Source organism: Arvicola amphibius, chromosome 3, assembly GCF_903992535.2.
Source record: "Arvicola amphibius chromosome 3, mArvAmp1.2, whole genome shotgun sequence".
NCBI classification, from domain to species: Eukaryota; Metazoa; Chordata; class Mammalia; order Rodentia; family Cricetidae; genus Arvicola; species Arvicola amphibius.
Genome location: NC_052049.1, coordinates 72775659 through 72795523, shown reverse-complemented (window position 1 = coordinate 72795523; position 19865 = coordinate 72775659).

The window sequence follows — 19865 nt, the reverse complement described above, 5'->3', positions numbered from 1 at the left end:
TGAGAAATCTTTTATAAACAAGCTTGGAATCGGAGAGGGACTGGGCCAGAGTCCAACTCCAAAAAACCAGCTCTAAATATTTATAAAGAAATGCATATTGACACACATTCAAAAAATTGTTTTTCATACTCACAGAGCTTACCCAGTGTTAATATTGATCCTTGATGGGTTGCAACTGTTTTCCATCCATCAGTATTTAAGATATCCAGGGTCCCTTGGATCCTTTGAAGGTGAGTGTCTTTCTGTGGAGATAAGAAAAGAACCCTGCTCCCAAACTATAGTTCTCTTACCATCAGTATGTTCACCATCCTTGTGCATGAATTGTTATTCTTCTTTACCAAGGGGCTTCTCCTCTTCAAACCGAACCTTTATTAACTTTGATGGTACCCACGATTTTTCTTCTCCTGTGGAGACAAGAGCAAACCCCCTTCCCCAACACAGCACATCCCCTGGCTTCCATTGTGAGGTCAGCACAACCTTGAAATAAACTGGTTGATTTAATTCAGCAGACTTTTCCATTATCCAATGTCTTTCTGCAGCCGTTGTCCCCTTCTCATTAGCGTTGAGAAAATTCAAGGTTAGTAAAGCATTATGTAATCTATTTCTGGGGGTACTTTCCACCCCTTTTTGTTTGTTTAACATATCCTTTATGGTTCTATTTGATCTTTCAATGACTGCTTGACCTGTAGGATTGTAGGGTATACCTGTAACATGCTTAATGTTGTAATAAGCAAAAAACCATTTCATTTTCCTAGAGACATAAGCTGAACCATTATCCATCTTTATTTATGCAGGTATACCCATGATGGCCATAACTTCTAACAAATGAGTGATTACCAAATCAGCCTTTTCTGACCTTAAAGCAATTGCCCATTGGAAGCCTGAATAAGTGTCAATGGTATGGTGTACATATTTTAATTTGCCAAATTCTGCAAAGTGGAACACATCCATCTGCCAGATTTCATGCCTTTTAGTGCCCTTTGGATTAGTCCCTGCAGGCAGTGGTGCTTGGTTATAGAAAGAGCAAGTAGGGCATTTCTTTACAATCTCCTTAGCTTGTTGCCATGTAATAGAAAACTCTTTCTTCAAGCCTTTGCTATTGACATGATGCTTTTCATGAAATTCGGAAGCCTGCAGCACACTACCAATCAATAACTGATCAATATCTGCATTACCTTGTGCTAAAGGACCTGGCAGACCCGTATGGGATCAGATGTGTGTTATATACAAAGGGCAAAGTCTGTTCCTGATCATGTCTGGTACCTGGATAAACAATGAGGTGAGTTCAGTATCATCAGGTATGAATTCAGCAGTTTTAATATGTAAGATAACTCTTTCTGCATATTGTGAGTCAGTAATAATGTTAAGAGGTTCCTTAAAATCCCTTAGCACCATAAGAATGGCAAATAACTCTGCCTTTTGGACAGAATTGTAAGGACTTTGTTCCACCTTACTCAAGTCTTCTGATTTGTAGCCTGCCTTCCCTGATTTATTAGCATCAGTATAAAATGTGCGGGCTCCAGTTATTGGAGCATCACGGACAATTCGAGGAAGAATCCAAGAAGTTCTCTTTATAAAGTTACGCCTCTTGCTTTTTGGATAGCTGTTATTAATTTCTCCTAAAAAGTTAGCACAAGCTCTTTGCCATGGTTCATTATCTTCCCACAATTTTCTTATCTCATCAGCGGTGAAAGGCACTATGATTTCTGCTGGGTCCATGCCTGCTAGTTGACGAAGTCTCAATTTGCCTTTTATAATTAGTTCAGAAACCTTCTCCACATAGGTTTTTATTTTCTTACTTGGTTTATGAGGTAGAAAGATCCACTCTAAAATAATATCATCTGTTTGCATTAAAATACCTGTAGGAGAAATTTTTGAAGGTAATATGACGAGAATACAACTGAGTTCTGGGTTCACCCTATCCACATGTGCTTCCTGCAATCTTTCTTCAACCATTGTCAGTTCTTTTTCTGCTTCAGCTGTTAATTCTCTGGGACTGTTCAAGTGTCTTTCACCATCTAAGAGACTTTTATTTAAGTGAATTATCATATCAGGTGTTATCCCAACAGCCGGTTGAAGGCTGGAAATGTCTCCCAACAACCTTTGAAAGTCATTAAGAGTCCGTAGTCGATCTCTCCTAACTTGTGCCTTTTGTGTCTTAATTTTTTGCAAGCCTATTCTATAACCTAGATAATCAACAGAATCTCCTCTCTGAATTTTTTCAGGAGCAATCTGTAATCCCCATTTAGGTAGAACTATTTTCACCTCTTCAAACAGTCTTTCTAACGTATCCATGTTTGAATCAGACAATATATCATCCATGTAATGATAAATAATAGACTTGGGAAACAGCTTGCGTATTATTTGCAATGGTTGATTTACAAAGTATTGGCACAGGGTGGGAGAGTTCAACATGCCCTTTGGGAGGACGGTCCACTGGTATCTCTTGGTAGGTTGAGAGTTATTATAAGTAGGCACTGTGAAGGCAAACTTTTCTCTATCTTTTTCTTGTAAAGGTATGGTGAAGAAACAGTCCTTCAAATCAATAACTATGAGAGGCCATCCTTTTGGTAATAAAGAAGGCAGAGGAAGTCCAGATTGCAGAGAGCCCTTAGGCTGAATAACCTTGTTGACAGCTCTGAGCTCTGTCACCATTCTCCATTTACCAGATTTTTTCTTAACCACAATTACAGGAGAATTCCAAGGGCTAGTAGATTCTTCTACATGCTGAGTATCCAATTGCTCTTGTACCAGCTGTTCTAAAGCCTGCAACTTTTCCTCAGATAAAGGCCATTGTTTTGTCCACATTGGTTTCTCATTCAACCATTTTAGAGGTAGGGCCATTGGTGATTCTGGAGGGGCATCTGATGGAGGAGAGTTATCTGTCTATGTTACTTTCATTGGTTAATTAATAAAGAAAACTGCCTTGGCCCTTTAAGAGAACAGAAAATTAGGTAGGCGGAGTAGACAGAACAGAATGCTGGGTAGCAGGAGTGGGGAGATGCTTCAGTCGCCATAGTGAGTCTCCATGCTTCTCCTCTCCGAGATGGATGCAGGTTAAGATCTCTCCTGGTAAGCCACACCTCGTGGTGCTACACAGATTACAAAATATGGGTTAAAGGAAGATGTGAGAATTAGCCAATAAGAGGCTAAAACTATGGGCCAGGCAGTGTTTTAAAAGAATACAGTTTCCGTGTAATTATTTTGGGTAAAGCTAGCCGGGTGGCGGGACACAGCCCGCCGCTTCTTTCTACAAGCATCCTTTGCTTTGTGTTCTTGTACAGCCCGAATGGCTGGTTTTCGCCATCAGTAATACCTTTGATGTTTTCCTCAGAATTATATGCTCTAGAGGCAGCAGGAATGTTAATTTGAGTATTCCATTGCTGCAATACGTCACGACCCCATAAATTTACTGCAATATTAGCTACATATGGCCTTTATTTTCCTATTTGTCCTTCTTTCCCTATGCATTCAACCCATCTCGTGCTTTGTCTTACTCGAGATAGGGTTCCAATTCCCAAGAGCCGAACATTTACATCCTGTAGAGGCCAAGGCAGATGCCAAGATTCTGGAGTAATGATACTAACATCCACTCCTGTGTCTAGCAGGCCAGTAATGAAAATGCCATTTACACACACTCTTAACTTCGGTCTTTGATCACTTATAGAAGTTTGCCAAATACACGTAATTCATCTTTCAGGCCATTTTTGCTTCTAACAGCAGACATGGGGTTTTCTAATTGTCCTGACAAGGCATGTTCTCCATAGTAACGGGAAATGACTGTACCACATTCGCCATATTTTTTTCTAAATCTATAGTCTCTCTTATGAACTTCATTTTTGGTTTCCATGTCAATCTTTCATATTATTTTAGAGGTTTGCAACTGTTTCCTATGATCAGTGAATACTTGGATATATATTCTGATTTTTGCAAGATGTTTTTATTTGATTTAATATTTGCCTCTTAATAGTTAAAGTTGTACAGTGTGATGAGTTCACATATGGATTTGACATAAATTGTGCAATGATTAACATATTCAAGCAAATTAGCACATGGCTTACTTTACATTCACTTGATATATTCAAATATGCATTTGTGTGTGTGCATGTTTGAGTGTTACAAATAATAATTGAAATATATTCTCTATCAAATGTTTTAAGTATGTAATACAATATAATTAAGCCAAGCATGATGGTGCATTTCTGAAATCCCAGTAACTAGGAGGTGGAGGCAGAGGGCTGAATAGTTCAAGGCTAGCATCAATGACATAGCAAGTTTAAGGCTAGCCCTGTCATCTCAAAAACAAAACACATGCACATTGGAAAGAACAAACAGAGCAACATAATGAACATTCTACACTCTGAATATTAGCCTTCTGGAGATTATTTTATAATGGAAAGTTTATAACATTTGGCTACTATGTTCCACTTCCTACCACCAGATCCTAGCTGTTACATTTTATTTTGTATATTTTTAAAAACTCCTCTTTTAGAGTCTATATGTATATAAAATCACACAGTGTGGTCCCCTGTGTCTGGCTTATTTCAGTTGGCAAGTATCCTATGGATCCACCAATATTGTTATAAACAACATCATCCCCTTTTGGAATTAAGTAGAATAACCAATGAAAATGCACTGTTTCCTTTATGAATTCATCAGCTGACAAACACTGAGGTTGCCTATCTGCCTTGGTGACTGTGAATAATTCTACAGTGAACATGTAACTACTTAGAGATATTGATGTTATTTTGTTCAGTCCTGGCAGGGTGCTGTTGATGCTCAAGCCAAATTCAGTGGTATAACCTGTGACAAATGAGACATTTTTCCAAAGCCTGGGGAGAGGTTCAGCAGCCCCTTTTAACACACGGTCTTGCTTATTTATTAACCTGTTCTAAATATCATCAGCGAATAAACTATCTAGCAGATCTTTTACCAGGACTAATACTTTTGACATACAAATTGAAAGTAGATATGTGACTTATTTTCAAGATTGATTTCTATTTCAGTAAAAAACTAAACATTTTTTCTTTTTTATACATTTCCATTTTACTTATTTTAAAACAATTTTAAATTCTGCTTCTATGATTTATAACTCTGCTGGTGTGTTCCTACCACAAATGTTTGACCACATATCTCCAGCAAGCATACAAAATGTTCTGTCAATAACAGTGGACATATTTTTCTGATCAATGCTTGGATTCTTTCTAAGATAGCTACCATAGATCATACATCCTTTTCTTCTAAACACCACCCCACAATTTTTATTTGTTCACATATTTTATGCATAAATCTTAACAAAAATACAGAAGTGTCTCTCTCCATCTGTCTTATATTACTTATGAAACCTAAGCCCATGTTATACATTTGAAGCATTAATAACAAAGACCTTTCTTGTGTCAGCCTTACGTCAGCTCTTTGTATCCTCTTTGCATGCTTCACCTTCCTGCTTGTTCAAAGTCTATGTGCTATGGCCACTTTTCAACTCTGGTTCTTCTCCTGTTATGTACCTCTCCTGGCAGATATGTTCATGATAATATCCTGCACACAAAGCAGTAAGTGGTCTCTAGGGGCTCTCCTTTTCCCTGTGATTCCTGCCACTCAAATTGTCAGAATAAACTGTGCATAGGTACGTGTCTCTATTCTTTGACCTGCTTCCACCCCTTTTCCTGTGTACACACGTCAGTCAGGCTTGGTTCTCAGCTCAGAGTTATAAGGAACAATTAAGATCACTAATAGTTAGACTATAGTGACAGTTGTATGAAAACAGGAGCATCTCCCACCATGACTTCCATCAAAGCCCCAGAATCAGCATCATTGTCTTTATTCTCTTTTCCACTCACTCTTTAGATGTCACATTATCTATCAACTCAGATTTTTGTTTCTTTTTATCTAGGGTCATGGTGACACAAACTTAGTCACAGGCCTCATGCTGAAGGCTGCAAGTGCATACCACTGGCTCTTAGTGTCCTTCCCGCAACACCTCTGCTTACTTCTGAATTTCTCCTGAGTTGCAGACCTATGTCTACTGAACAGATGTCCCCATGCATGCCTGGTATTTGAACTTTATAGTCAAACTAAACCTTTATCCTTAATGCATAAAACAGATCTTCTGGCCTCCCTTATCTATATAAAGAACTAGTAGCTATTTAGATCTCATAACTGAAGACCCCCATAGTAAGTAAGCAATTGTCTATATTTACAGAGCCTTTATCTGTTCCCGTTCTAATGTATGTTCGACCTATAATGTTTTTTAATCATCTTCAGCAATGCTGTTTTTATTCCAAACTGCTGCTGGTCTCACCAGATTGAAACCCTTCTTCTTACATTTGCCTTCTATTTCTTGTCATTGCCCCTTAACTGTGGCTCAGGTTACACCCAGAGTTACCTCTGGGTAATGGGTTTGACTAATGTGAGGAAATTCTCCCTATGGGTGTTAAATTTCAAATCTAATCCTACTTAAGTGAGCAGATGTGACCCAGTCCCACTTCTCTCTCCCACCCATTCTGAGCATCCTGACTCACTGCCTGTCACTCCCTGGCAAGTCTTCTGGCCCTGTCCCATTGTAAGCCCAGCTTAACCTTGAAACCTTTGAACTTGCTTTGCTCTATGGATCTCAGCCAACATATAAAACTGTCTGTTTTAATCTTTATATTTACCTATAACAATATTTAATTCACACATTTTCCCCACAGGACTCATGACAAATTAATAACATATAAATTATAATTTCATAATATAATTATTTATTTTCTATCTTTTCATTAGTAATTATATCTTGTGTTTTAAAGACTGATCGACCTGTTCTGAAGTTTCCTTTCAGTAGTTTGAAAGTGTCCTGGGCTCCTGATGGCATGGAATTAATATTGATAACATCAGCAAAAGACTGTGTACAATATTTTATCCTGCAGTTTATATTGCAGAAAAGCCCATTGTTGTACCTTGTATTTTCCTTATACATTGTCATTAAGTTACTGTGCTAAGTTTGGAAATTAGGCATATATTTCTAAACTCTCCCACTCCCAAGCCATTGTAAGGCTCACACGTAGAATAACATCTGGCATTCTTTGATCACATACATAGCCAATATTGTGTCTTACATGTCTAGTTTCAATCACTATGCAAATGAAAATTGATTATATGAAGGACCCTTTATTTTCCACTTAAGAGAAACAGTAATGAAAATTGAATAAAATGAACTTACCTAGAGTAAATCCACTGAACCTTAGATCTATTTAACTCTCAAGCTCAAGCTATTTACACTAGCTACTGTTTCACACTGTGTCCCTCTTTAGACTTATATATATATTAATAACTATATAAATTATGCCTGCCTATGAAATTTTTACTTTATGTGGTTCCTCTTTGATACTCACACACATTTTCCCTTCAGTTTAATTAGTCTGAATCTGACATGAACTTTAGATGATTTATTATAAAGTTAATTCAATTTTAACAATCTGCATTTAACAATTTAATTTTCTATAAATTTTATTATAGTCTGATATCTTCTCTGAAGAACATTGGTTACAGTACCTGTGCCTCATGTTATAAATCCTGTGACTGTAACAGTTCATTTTACTTTTTCTCTAAGGAGATAATTTATGTAGCCAATTCATAGAACTTCCAAGAGATGGAAGTACATAAGTCAGATTTAAAGAAATATTTCAGAACACATTATTTTACTGGGGGATCCCATGGCATTTTTATTATATGCAAAAAGTCATTCAGCAGCTCAAAGTAGAGCCTGGATTGTATGTTATAGTGAGCAGTGATCTTCCACAACCATGGCTGTGACTTAGATATGAAATGATACCTCCAAGCTTGTATATGGAAGGCTTGCTTTGTATTGCAAAGTTCATTGATTAAGTTCTTAAGATTAGATCACGAGGAACTCTCAGTCAATAAATTAGCTGCTTACAGATTCATAATTGAATGGGCGACTATAAGGCGATGAGGATTATAGATAGTGGTTTCTGATTAGAGAGATCCAGGTGCTTATGTCATGTCTTGAAAGGTGCATCTCATTCCTCATCTGTTCCTGTTTCTATTTGTTACATAAATACCACACAATGAACCTCTCTCTCCATCTATGAATTCCAGAAGTTTTTTATTATTGCTAGTAAACATTATATAGTATTATATAATATTTGCAAATAATTTTGTGAACTTTAGAATATGCATACTAGAAGAAACCCTGTCTCGATAAATCAAAAAAGGAATATGTGTAATGGTAGTGTGTTATAGCTGATGAATGAGTAAATGAATGGATGGATGGGTGGATGGATGGATGGGTTTTAAGGATTATTTAATGATGTGGGAGGGTCTTCTATCTATTAGTTAATTAGTAAAGAAAACTACTTGGACTGATAGGTCAGAACATAGGTTGGCGGAGAAGAGAGAACAGAATTGTGGGAGAGAGAAGGCAGTGACTCAGACGCCATGGAGCCAGCCGCCAGGTCAGACATGCTTAATCATTCCCAGTAAGCCACCACCTCGTGGTGTTACACAGATTATTAGAAATGGGTTAATCAAGATGTGAGAGCTAGTCAATAAGAGGCTAGAGCTAATGGGCCAAGCAGTGTTTAAATGAATACAACTTGTGTGTTGTTATTATCGGTATAAAGCTAGCCATGTGGGAGCCCGACGGGATGAAAAGCAGACCTGCTCACCTCATCACTACAATTTAAGACATATGGGTTTCAAAATTACAGTTTCACATGGGTAAAAAAAAGTTGGGGTCACTAATGCCTGGCACTACCCACTATTTATTATGCATCTATTATGAACAATAAGAACAGATTAGAAAATTTAATTTATATATACATATTAACTGCGGAAATTGGCAATCTATATTGACAATTGGCAATATAAATTGCCAATGGTTGTGTATGTGTTTATAGAGAAATATTAGCATTGTCTTAGGTTCTTATAGTGTCTTTGTTTTCTAAGAAGGGTATATTTGGATAGAACTTTGTAAAAATGTTAGTGTTAGATAATAGAAGGATAATTCTTTGCTGATCTGTGAATGTGCTTTGTGACAAGGCATTGGGCATTGTATACTTGAACTTAATGTCAACATAAAGGTCACTTAATTGAATGGAAATTGTATAGTGTATTGACCTGGATAATTCAAAGACCAATAGAACATAAATATATACTTAAAAAGAATTCTAAACTTGAGGAGATGTGAAAGTTTATTTTAAGTTTTTATAAAGGGCCAATTCATGGTAGGTAGACTGAGGCCTATTAGTACAATTTTCTTGTTAATACTATGTTTGCTCACCTATACTTGATATCCAAAAGAAACAGAGCTGGAATATAGTAAGAGTTACTCTAGGCTGGTCGGATTCATAGTTTCTTACAGCCACAACTATCTGCTGTGTGGCAGAATGACATTACTTTGAAAGTGAAAACTGTCTGGGTCTGCACTATTTTATGATGCTTGCTTACTTTCACATATTTGAGTTTAACATTGGCACAAATTGCTGCTATTAATTGTGGTGAAGTTGTGAGAACTAATTCATTATGGAAGATGTGACAGTTAATCTCCATTGCTAACTTGACTAGATTAGAAATCACCTGGGAGACACACTTCTGGATCCATCTGAGGATGTGTCCAGAGATATTCATTTGGGGAGAGGAGACCAACTCTGAATTTGGGCACAACCACCTAATGTGCTGGCATCCTAAACTAAGTAAAAGAGGGAAAATAAGAAAGACACCTGAGCATTAGATTTATCTCTTTGATTCCTGACTATGGGTACCTGATCAGCCACCCTATACTCCCGTTGAACATGTGTCCCTTGTCACAATGAGCTGTAGACTTTCAAACTGTCACTCAAAATAATAGTTTCATTTGTTAAATTGCTTTTGTCAGGTATTTGATAATAACAAGGAAATTTAACATATGTATAAAGTGTATGCCGAAGTTTGAACCAATATGTGAAATCTCTTTGGTATGAAAGTGTGTGTGTGTGTGTGTGTGTGTGTGTAGTTTGTGTGTGTACATACACATGTATGTATTTGTCTATTTGGACTGAATTATGAATTTCACCATGTATGACTGAACAAATAACTCTTGATTGTAAATATAAATATTGTCGCCCATTAAGTAAAAGAATAATTAGCTTTCCATATTAGTTGCTTTTGTCTGTAACAAACAGTAAAATGTAACCTGGTCTTGTTATCGTTTTATAACATGTGATTAGGGGTTATTTCTTTGGAGACAATATAAAGTCAAGCATAGTAAACTAAATGGGACTTAATTTTCTTTCACAGCAAATATACATATTGCCACATAGAAATTATATGTATGTACTATGTACATCAGACATCTATTTGCACAGACATATAGCTATACATATATGCATATATCTACTGGATTTTAAATGGTGTGTTTCACCTACTTTGCTATTTTGGATAAGAAGAGCTTTAATGAGTATTATATTATATATAAATAATATTGTATATAAATAATGTATCTATTCAACAACACTTTCTTCCTGGCATGTGTAGACAATAGTGTATTTTCTCTCAATGATTATAAGCTTTCAAACCTCAATTCTCAGGTAAGAGCTGTCTCCTAAAGCTTTATGCTTTTGACAATAAAACACAAATGCTTTATAAGCAATGGGGAAAAACCCACATCTCAATTACTGCCAAAGAAGAGATAACAGGGCTTCACAGCAGGAAGACAACAGTTATCTTGATGAATTAAACAGCCAGCCATGGATCCAATCCAACTTGGATATGAAATCTTTCAATTTAAAATTTCTTTGGGCAAGTTGTAAAATTACATAGGCATCTACTTCATTGTCTTGGAAAGGAAAATCTTTAATGAGTATTATGTAATGTATATAAATAATTTTTGTGAACTTTAGAAGGCTGTGTGTTATGAATTACTTATTTACTCAACATGCAAATTCTAACATTTATTTATAGTGTGTTTGTATTCATTCTTATGTACATGTGCACGTGTGTGTGTGTGTGTGTGTGTGTGTGTGTGTGTGTGTGTGTGTGATGGAGTCCAGGGGAAAAACTTGAGTGTTTTTATAATCACCCTTCAACTTATTTTTGATTTTAAAACAGTGCCACTCACTGAACCTAATTTTCCCTGATTCTGCTAAACCAGTTAGCCAACTGTGAGCACCCTGCCTCTGCCACTCTCCAACCAGTGCTGGGGTTACTGTGCACTGCCATGTTTGTTTTATTTGGGTGCTAGTGAAACTCAAGTACATGCCTGTACTTCAGGCACTTAAGTGTTTGAAGCATCTCCCCAATCCTAAAAATCCCAAGTTAGGAAAAAATCTATATGTAATACTTTCTAAAAAAATTCCTTGATAGACTCATACTAATATATAATTATTTCAATCATCTATCCCGCTAGATGATTGTATCCTTCTCCATTCTTTTGCTGAAACTTTTCCCCAACAAGTCATCCTCCTGTTTCATATCATTTTTAACTGATGCACTGATTTAATTAGTACTGTTTGCACAAGCATATGTAGAAGTTTGAGGGTTTTTGTTTTGTTTTGTTTTGTTTTGTTTCCTTTCTGGAGCATGGATAGACAACTTGCTAGTGACAACACCACTGAAGAGAGTGACACTCCTTCAACAGTCATTAATCATTCAGTAAGAACTAAGACCTCATGGACCAGTCCCAATTCCATGATAGATTGTTGATGGGCCAATCGTTTTCAAGTTTTATGTGGATAATTACAGCTGTAGTGAACTTATGGATACAATGACCATATCAATTCCAGAAGATAACTCTTTGCAGCACACATACTATGACCTTTTTTATTTTTGTGATGCATCATCCTTATTAATCTTGGGGAAGGTTATATTGATGACTCATTTAGACCTGAGTACTCCACCATCATTAATATTGAATGTACAAAGAGTTACATGTCTATGAATTAACTGTCACCCGCTGAAATAAGTTTCCTGATGAAGTTTGAATATAGCATTAATCTAAAGATATATACACAAATATTTAGAAGGTGGTTTGGTTATATAGCCCTTTAGCAAAATTCTCATATTGGTGTCTACAGTGGGGCCTGTGATCTCATTACATAACAGTTCTTGATGAGACTTATAGTACCAGACATGTGTTCCCTTTGGTGGAATGAACCTTAAATCCCAACACAGAGGCTTTGGTTGTACCCATAACTTTTATGCCACTATTTCATCAATAGACATGACTTTTCATGACTCTCATTATTGTAGATTCAGAAAATTTTATCTTTCAAAGAGATAAACAAAACTATCATTTAGATCTCCTGAGGAAAGAGACATTACATCAGGGATAATTATCAAAAATTATACAGTGGGGTCTGTGGTACCACATACCACAATAATAGTCTGTAGAATATTTACTTTCTACTGAGTTCAGTACCTAGAACCTCTCTTAAAGTTTCCAGATTTGGTAGAATGGACTTTGAGTCCCAGCACTGGGGAGGCAGAGTTAGGAAGATCTCTGTATCTTACTGGACAGCCAACCTACTCTACTTGCTAAGTTCCTGGGAAGTAAGACTGTCCAGTCAATGGTGGCAGAAAAACAACACTCAAAGTGGTCCTCTGTTTTGCATATGCCCACACCAACAGGTACAAATGAAGAAACATACATGTGTACAAAATACACAACACACACATCTGTCCATGTGCATACACATACATACAGATACATATGATACAGGAAAATCACCTCCAGACTTTGAAAAAGCAAAGAGCAAATATATCAACATTTTTTGAAGAGATTCACATAAACCTTGAAGTGCAATAATCAATGGCATTTGAGCAGCATGCCCTGGACTCCTTCTAGCAGGATGTGTCCTACAGAAACAACTGCTGGTCTTAAAACACTGTTGTACAAATCATAGTAGAGGTTTACATTTCGAAGGCAGTAGACCAGAAAAGGATTGTACAAGCTCCAAATCTGCCCACCTCAAACGTTCAGAGAGCCTTGCATTTAGGAGGCATATAAAAATGTTTAGCCACTGGAGATACATTCATCCCAGGAGGTGCTTTACAAAGGGAAGCTCTACTGATCAGCTCTGAGTGGAGCAAGGGGCCCTTGTCTGTCTTCCCTGTGGAGCTCATGCAAGAGTGGAGTGACAGAGACACTGTCATGAAAACAGAACCTCTGTCTCTTTGCAGAGCCCTGCCTAGAACTAGACTGATAGGATACTGAATTAACATTTGTCATGGCTCCAGTCTCGGGTTGAGGACTGGGTATTCCTGGCAGGTGAAAGCTGGCCACTTTTCTTCCATTTAGGCTGTGTTCCTTGCTGAAGACTCCACTCTCAGCCTGGCAGATTGTGAAAACAGACCCTTCTTTGTTTCTGTTTGAAGTCACTTATCAGAGGTGGGGAATTATGCCTCAATGGACTAGGTTAAAAGAAAACTACTTTCTCACCACACCAAGTACCTGCTCAAAGAGCAGCAGAATCTCTCCAGGAGTGAAGAAAACTAATTAAACCTGCCTCCTATGCTGAGCCTAGGAAATTCTTCACAGAGGGAGGGAGACTCGTGGAAGGCTGTGCAGCACTGCCTGTAAGCACTGACCTTATCTACAAGAGTCCTGTGTCTGAGGCTGTCTTCACAGACTGTGGAGAGCTTCTAAGCTTTCATAGAGCCTTAATGCCATTGGCCAAAAGGCAAAGTACAATGGAACCAGATCTTTAACCAGAGAAAGAGAAAAACCAAATATCAAAAGCACTCTCTGAAATCATTGTTGACCCTGGAGGTTAGCAAGGTTGTGTCTGTTGGATTAGGGTCAAATGTATAAACATTCTCAGAACCACAGGCAGATCCTGCAATTAGTTAAGAAGGCTATCTGAAGAGACAGACATTGTCTATCAAAATAGGCTATTTCTAAAGGGAAAGGATTAAAAAGTCCAGGCTGGAAAATTGAACCATATGCATCATAGCCTCTCAGGGAGAAGTTGGCCATATCAACGATATAGGAATCACATGAAAAGGAGGATGCTGGGTAAGTAACTATGTGTGTGTTCCTACAATTCATTATAGATAAAATGAAAATAAAAAGCAGCCTAAACCAATCAAAATTTCAAAAGAAGAGAAATTAGAATAGTCATTTGCACTAGTTCAAAAAAGGAACATTCTAGACATGATTGCAAAGTTTTATTTCTTTGCAGAAATGGCTTTCTGAGAACAAAGCAATTTTTCAAACCATAGCAATAGTACAGATAAATTCGTGTCTAGCTGCATAAAATTTTACTTCAAAACTGAAATGAAATCATTTAAAATGATGAATTGTATTTATTAAAATGAAGTTCTGAGGATCTTATGTCAATAAATACATTATTATGCACTTTTACCTCAAAGTACATTAAAATGTGTTCAGTAAGTTGGATGATGGGAGTTAGGAAGAAGAAACATGATAAAAATATTTCTGAAACAACCTGGGTGATATAAGATAGATATTCAATATAAGTTTTAAATGTTATTTTTATAATTATATTCACATTAAAATCATATTTCCTATTTATTTTATGTATGCTGATCTTTAACTGGATATCAGACATGGTACTTGATATTTATATTGAGTGTTAGGAGTTCATATATATATATGAGCTTTATTTAGGGTTTCTATATATTTGAGCTTTATTTAGGGTATAGCTAATTCATTTGAAAAAAATATTTGGTTCATCTATACTTTGAATATAAGCCTTATTAGGCAAGATCAGAATCCAGTTTGGGTTAAAGTTAATTATTTCCTATTGTGAAGATAAAAATCTTTTTTGTGGTCTATACATTGTTGAAGGATCAAGAAATGTCCCATGATGGACACTGGGGAAAACACATTCCTGGGCCAGGGAGAATTCTAAACATTTTCTCTAACTTGGACTAGTTTGGCCCTGGATCTGGGTCATTTCCTCCAGCGTGTGTTTCCATCCCACTCACAGGAACACTTGAGAGAGCTGTCTCTATCTCAGTCCCTCTCTCTTCCCACTCCCCTTTTTTTCTGTATGTCTGTGTCAGTCTCTCTCTTTCACTGTCTCTGGTTCCTCTACCATATGCCTTCTCTCTGCCATACTCTTCCTTGTCTGCCCTTCTCAGGAGCATCATGTTCGGCAGCTGTCTCTGTCCTCATCAGGGACAAAAGCCTCTTAAACTAGTGACTCTCAAGGGCCCAGTATACCAGCTTCTCCTCTCACAGTCATTCTTGGCCTGATGCTAAATGCTTTATTAGTCTTAATTTGCTCTGTGTTTGTAGGTTTGAGGAATTAAAAAAAAAAACTTTTAAAGCTCTGCTCTTACTCAAATATTCCAGACCAGTTTCTTCTTTGTTGCTCACCCCTGCTGGTACTGGCTTAAAGAACGTTCTTGCTGGGATTGTTTTATGATTGTATGTTTATGTTCATACAACACAGGCAATTGTCTATCCAAAAAACATTGTTCTTTCACAGCTACCAATATCTTACTTTTTAATGATGACTTAAACATTACATAACCATTATTTTATCTATTATTGTACAAAATTTGTGAGATTTAAAACCAGTGATTTAATTTTCTCACAACTCTGTGATGCACAAATCTTGACTAGTCTTGTCTGAATGACTTTTCTGCTATGTCCCATGAGTCATGGGGTTGATTCACAGTAGAAGAATAAAATTTACAAGGCCAAAACAGCAATCTATATTTTGGGATTGAACCTTTGATGTAGAACCACTTAACATTTGTAGGCTTATCTTCCAGTCTTTGAGATGTCTCAATTTCATATCCCACTAAAGATATTTTAGATTTTGATTAAGAGTGGTCGCCATGCATAAGCAACAATTTATTTTTTAACATAACAATATATATATATATATATATATGGAAACAAATTGAACATATTTATGTAGTTTGAAATCATCTTTTATTTTCTTAAAAAATATGGTATCATTTGTTGTGTATGAGCTATCTTTAGTTAATAGCATTGGATTTGCTAAGATTTCTATGGCCAGAGTTTGCACTGGGTTTTTGACTAGCTCCAATAGTCATGGCCGAGTCATTTCTTTCCCATGAAGTCAAGCAGCTCTCTTGGCATACCAATTTCAAATTTTCCTATTGACATGTTGATAATTGAGTGTTGGCTACATTTAGAGCAGTCTCCTCCTATAGATTAGTCCTTTCATTAGGCTTAGGAGTTAGTAGTTGCAAGAGTCACAAATCTTACTGTCAAATAAGTACTTTTCAATTCTTTACTTCTGATGATTTTGCTAAGAGGCCAAAGCAAGTCACATGGCAATGGACAGTTTCAATGAGGAAGCAGGTCCAAGAAAGTGAATGTTCAGAGTGACCCATATCAATCTATTCAAATAGCCACATCATTTATATATGTTTCTATTGTGACTGAGAACCTCCTTACAGTATATTGAGATGCTTCCAAAACTCTATTAGGATTATTAGGATGCTTAGGAGACATGTCTCTTGAAGTGACTGTCCTCTATAATACTACCTGGTTGTTCTGAACATCCAGTTAATTTTCATTTCCAAAGACTTCCACTCACCTCCTTGTCTGCATGTTCTTGTAGCTTCACCCCTATGTCAGGCTTCCTATATTATATCTGTGTAATTCTGCTATATACGCAGAATCAATTCATCATTTGCCAAACAGCTGATCACTAAAGTATAATAAGCTTCTCTTCAGCTTTCATTTCCCTGTTGTGATAATATTCTTTCTAAAAGAGAGTACAAAAAGAATCTGCATTTTCTATATTCCATTGAGTTTGATGGATATAACCTAGATTTCTCTGGTAAGTTGGACCCTCCAAAAGTTTGTTAGTGGATCAGAGTAATATGTGATGGCAGCTGCATGTGAAACATGGAGTTTCAGAACATATGGTAGCCATGGGTGACCAGTTCTATGCAGCAGGGTGCCATGCTATGGGCAGCAAGCACAGTTCGCCTTTCATTTCAAGTCCTAAGAGGTATCTGGCCCCATCTGTGTGGTCACTAACCCTGTATTGCACAGGTCAATCTCAAACTACCCAGATTGCTTAAATGAACAAATTATTTTCTACAATGCTCTGATTCTGACAGTCTTAGTGAAAATTCTAGTTTGAAACTGAGGGTTGTGGCAGACAGATGTAACATGCTTTCTTCTTTCTTTGTTTTTTTTTTTATTTCTTCTTCTTACTGTATTTTGAAATGGTCAGTATCAAGAGGGTCCCATGTTTGAATAAGCTGGTGAATAGGGAATTGGCTTTCTTGGCCCTGAGAATTAAAGCTGTCATTAGTTATTGAGATGGTTTTCCATGAATGGAAAACCTAGGCAGGATTGTCATTGTTATTGGTAACTTAGGGTTTATTTTCATCTTCTAGATGAGCTGGAATATTTCCCTTGTTCTCTTTTGAGACTGTAGAATTATGTTTATTTTTGGAAAAATTGTGTTCTGGTATTAGTATTCCTTACATTTGTCCTTGGGTTTTGTTTTTACTGTTGTTTAAATGCTTCATATACTGCCTAATTAGATGGGAACATCCCTCAACTCACCCAGTTAGGGCATTAATAACAGACCTAGGATACAATCCTACTAATGACTAACATTGAGTTCAGTGGAACAATGCATTTGTTGGATATACTTACAGGAGGTGTGTGACTCAGAGGCATCTGCATAAAAAAATAAGTCCACCCTAGAATGAGTAAAAGCAAAATCTGTGTCATTGAAGCTCCCTGCACAACTTTCAGGCAGTCATTAACAGGATATTATCCTTTTCCCAGTCATTGTTTATTGTTTCTAGAACCTCAGAGAAAAAACATAGTAATCTTGTCACACTGAAAGCTTCCTGAGTCTTGTAAGTTTTGTTAGCTGGTTTCGTGCTGTGGGAGAATTGTCTGTATTCTGTCAATCATGTTTTAAATAAATGTTTATTGGCAATTAGCCAGGCAGGATGTATATGTGGGACAACCAGACAGGAAGTAGAGGCACGGAAATGAGAACAGGAGTGTTCTGGTAAGAAGGAAGCTCCCTCCACAGTCCTGCCCAGACCACCGAAGAAACAGGATGTGCCTGCCCCACTGAAAAAGGTACAGAGCCATGTGACTAACATAGATAAGAATAATGGGTTAATATAAGTTAAGAGTTAATAAAAAGCCTGAGCTAATGGGACAATCAGACATGCCTGTAATCTCAACACTGGAAACTTAGAAACTTAGAAATATTACAGTGTAAATACAATATGGGTTGTGCAGTAAATCCAAATTCAAAATGATTCACACAGGGAAACTGTATCCAAAAGAGGAAGTGTAATAAACAAGCAAATATCAAATGTAAAGAGCCCACAAAAATCCTTTCTATCTTATTAAATAATTCTTGTTAAAACTCCCATTTTTATAATATTCATGGACCAATTTATAGGCATATGTGAAAATGATAACATGGTTTCTGAAGACTTACAGATCTTCCGTATATTTTGTTGGTGCATATATGTATGTGGTGGGTGTGCATTTATATATACACTCACATGTGTCAGGGGACATTCGTGTATAAATACTTGGAGGCAGAGGTTGGTGTAGGTTTAAATTCTTGGATCCTTCACTATCTAATATACTGATTCATTAGATAGAGTCTATCACTTTAACCCAGAGTTCAGGGATTCTAGTCTAGCCAACTAGCTTGTTCTAGAAACCCCATTTTCATCTCAGTATCACTGCATGGATAACAGGCAGGCTTCCAAACCTGCAATCATTTATGTGGATGCAGTGGATCCCAACTCTGGTCTTCACAGTTATTAGGCAGACACTTTTCCAACTGAGACACATCTTCATCCCTAAAATACAGATTTCAATAACTTCTGTTTGTTACTTAGTTTCTTCAGAAAATGTCTTACATTGAAGCTCAGTCTGGTCTTGAACCTGCTATATAGCTACTGTTTGCCTTCAATTCAAGTTCCTCATGCCTTAGCTTTCTAAGCCTAGGTATGTATTGCCATGCCTAGGTATCAGTTGCCTCATGTGTTTATTTTGCTACTTAATATTTATTACGCAGTTGAACATAGGAGTTTTGTCTCCTGTGAGTGCAATACTGAAATGGTTATCTCTAAGTCCTCTTCAGTGATCTATGACATTAGTGAAATAAGGACTTGGAAGGAATCATGGGATGTTACTAGTGAAGGTGTTTTGTATGTGTTTATTAAGTTGACGTAGAATAAGCAATCCATTCTGGCTGGAAATGTCTGTAAGTGTGGCTAAAAGTGTTCAGAAAACAATGAGGTGAGTCCTGCCCTACAATCCTTTGTGCAGACATTCATTTGGCCAGTGAAGGTGTCCCTTCACTGTTCTCAATGGGGTCTTTTAATCCCAGGATGCAAAAATATTTTTATTGTAAGAACACTGAGAGGGTACATTTCTAAAATTCTTGTTGAATGTGAGGTCTTTGATTATAGGAATGTGATTCTACTCTAACCTTGTTTAAAAAAATACAAAATAAATCTATTCCACCCTACAGTTTTGAAGGTGTCCTAGAGATTTTCTGTAATTATCCCTAAACTCGGTGTCTCCTTTACGTGTCTTTAAGTTATTATTTTTACATTTTTTATCTGCTTTGGATACAAATTAATGCTTCTAATTTTAATGTGAACTGCATTCCACTTTAATATGAACTGTATTCCACTCTGATAGTATGTTATCATAGTGATATTTTTTGAGACACATCATTGTGTCCACTATGAAAATAGCCTAATGATTTTAAATAAGCCAACATGTCAAAATGTAACTGGTTTCTGTGTTTACAGATTGCCAAATATATTTTAAATTTTGATGATGAAGAATAATACATAATTTTATATTTAATGTGACTGAATGATTCTTTTCAGATATTCATTAGCAGAAGGAAGGAAGTAAAATTGAGGGT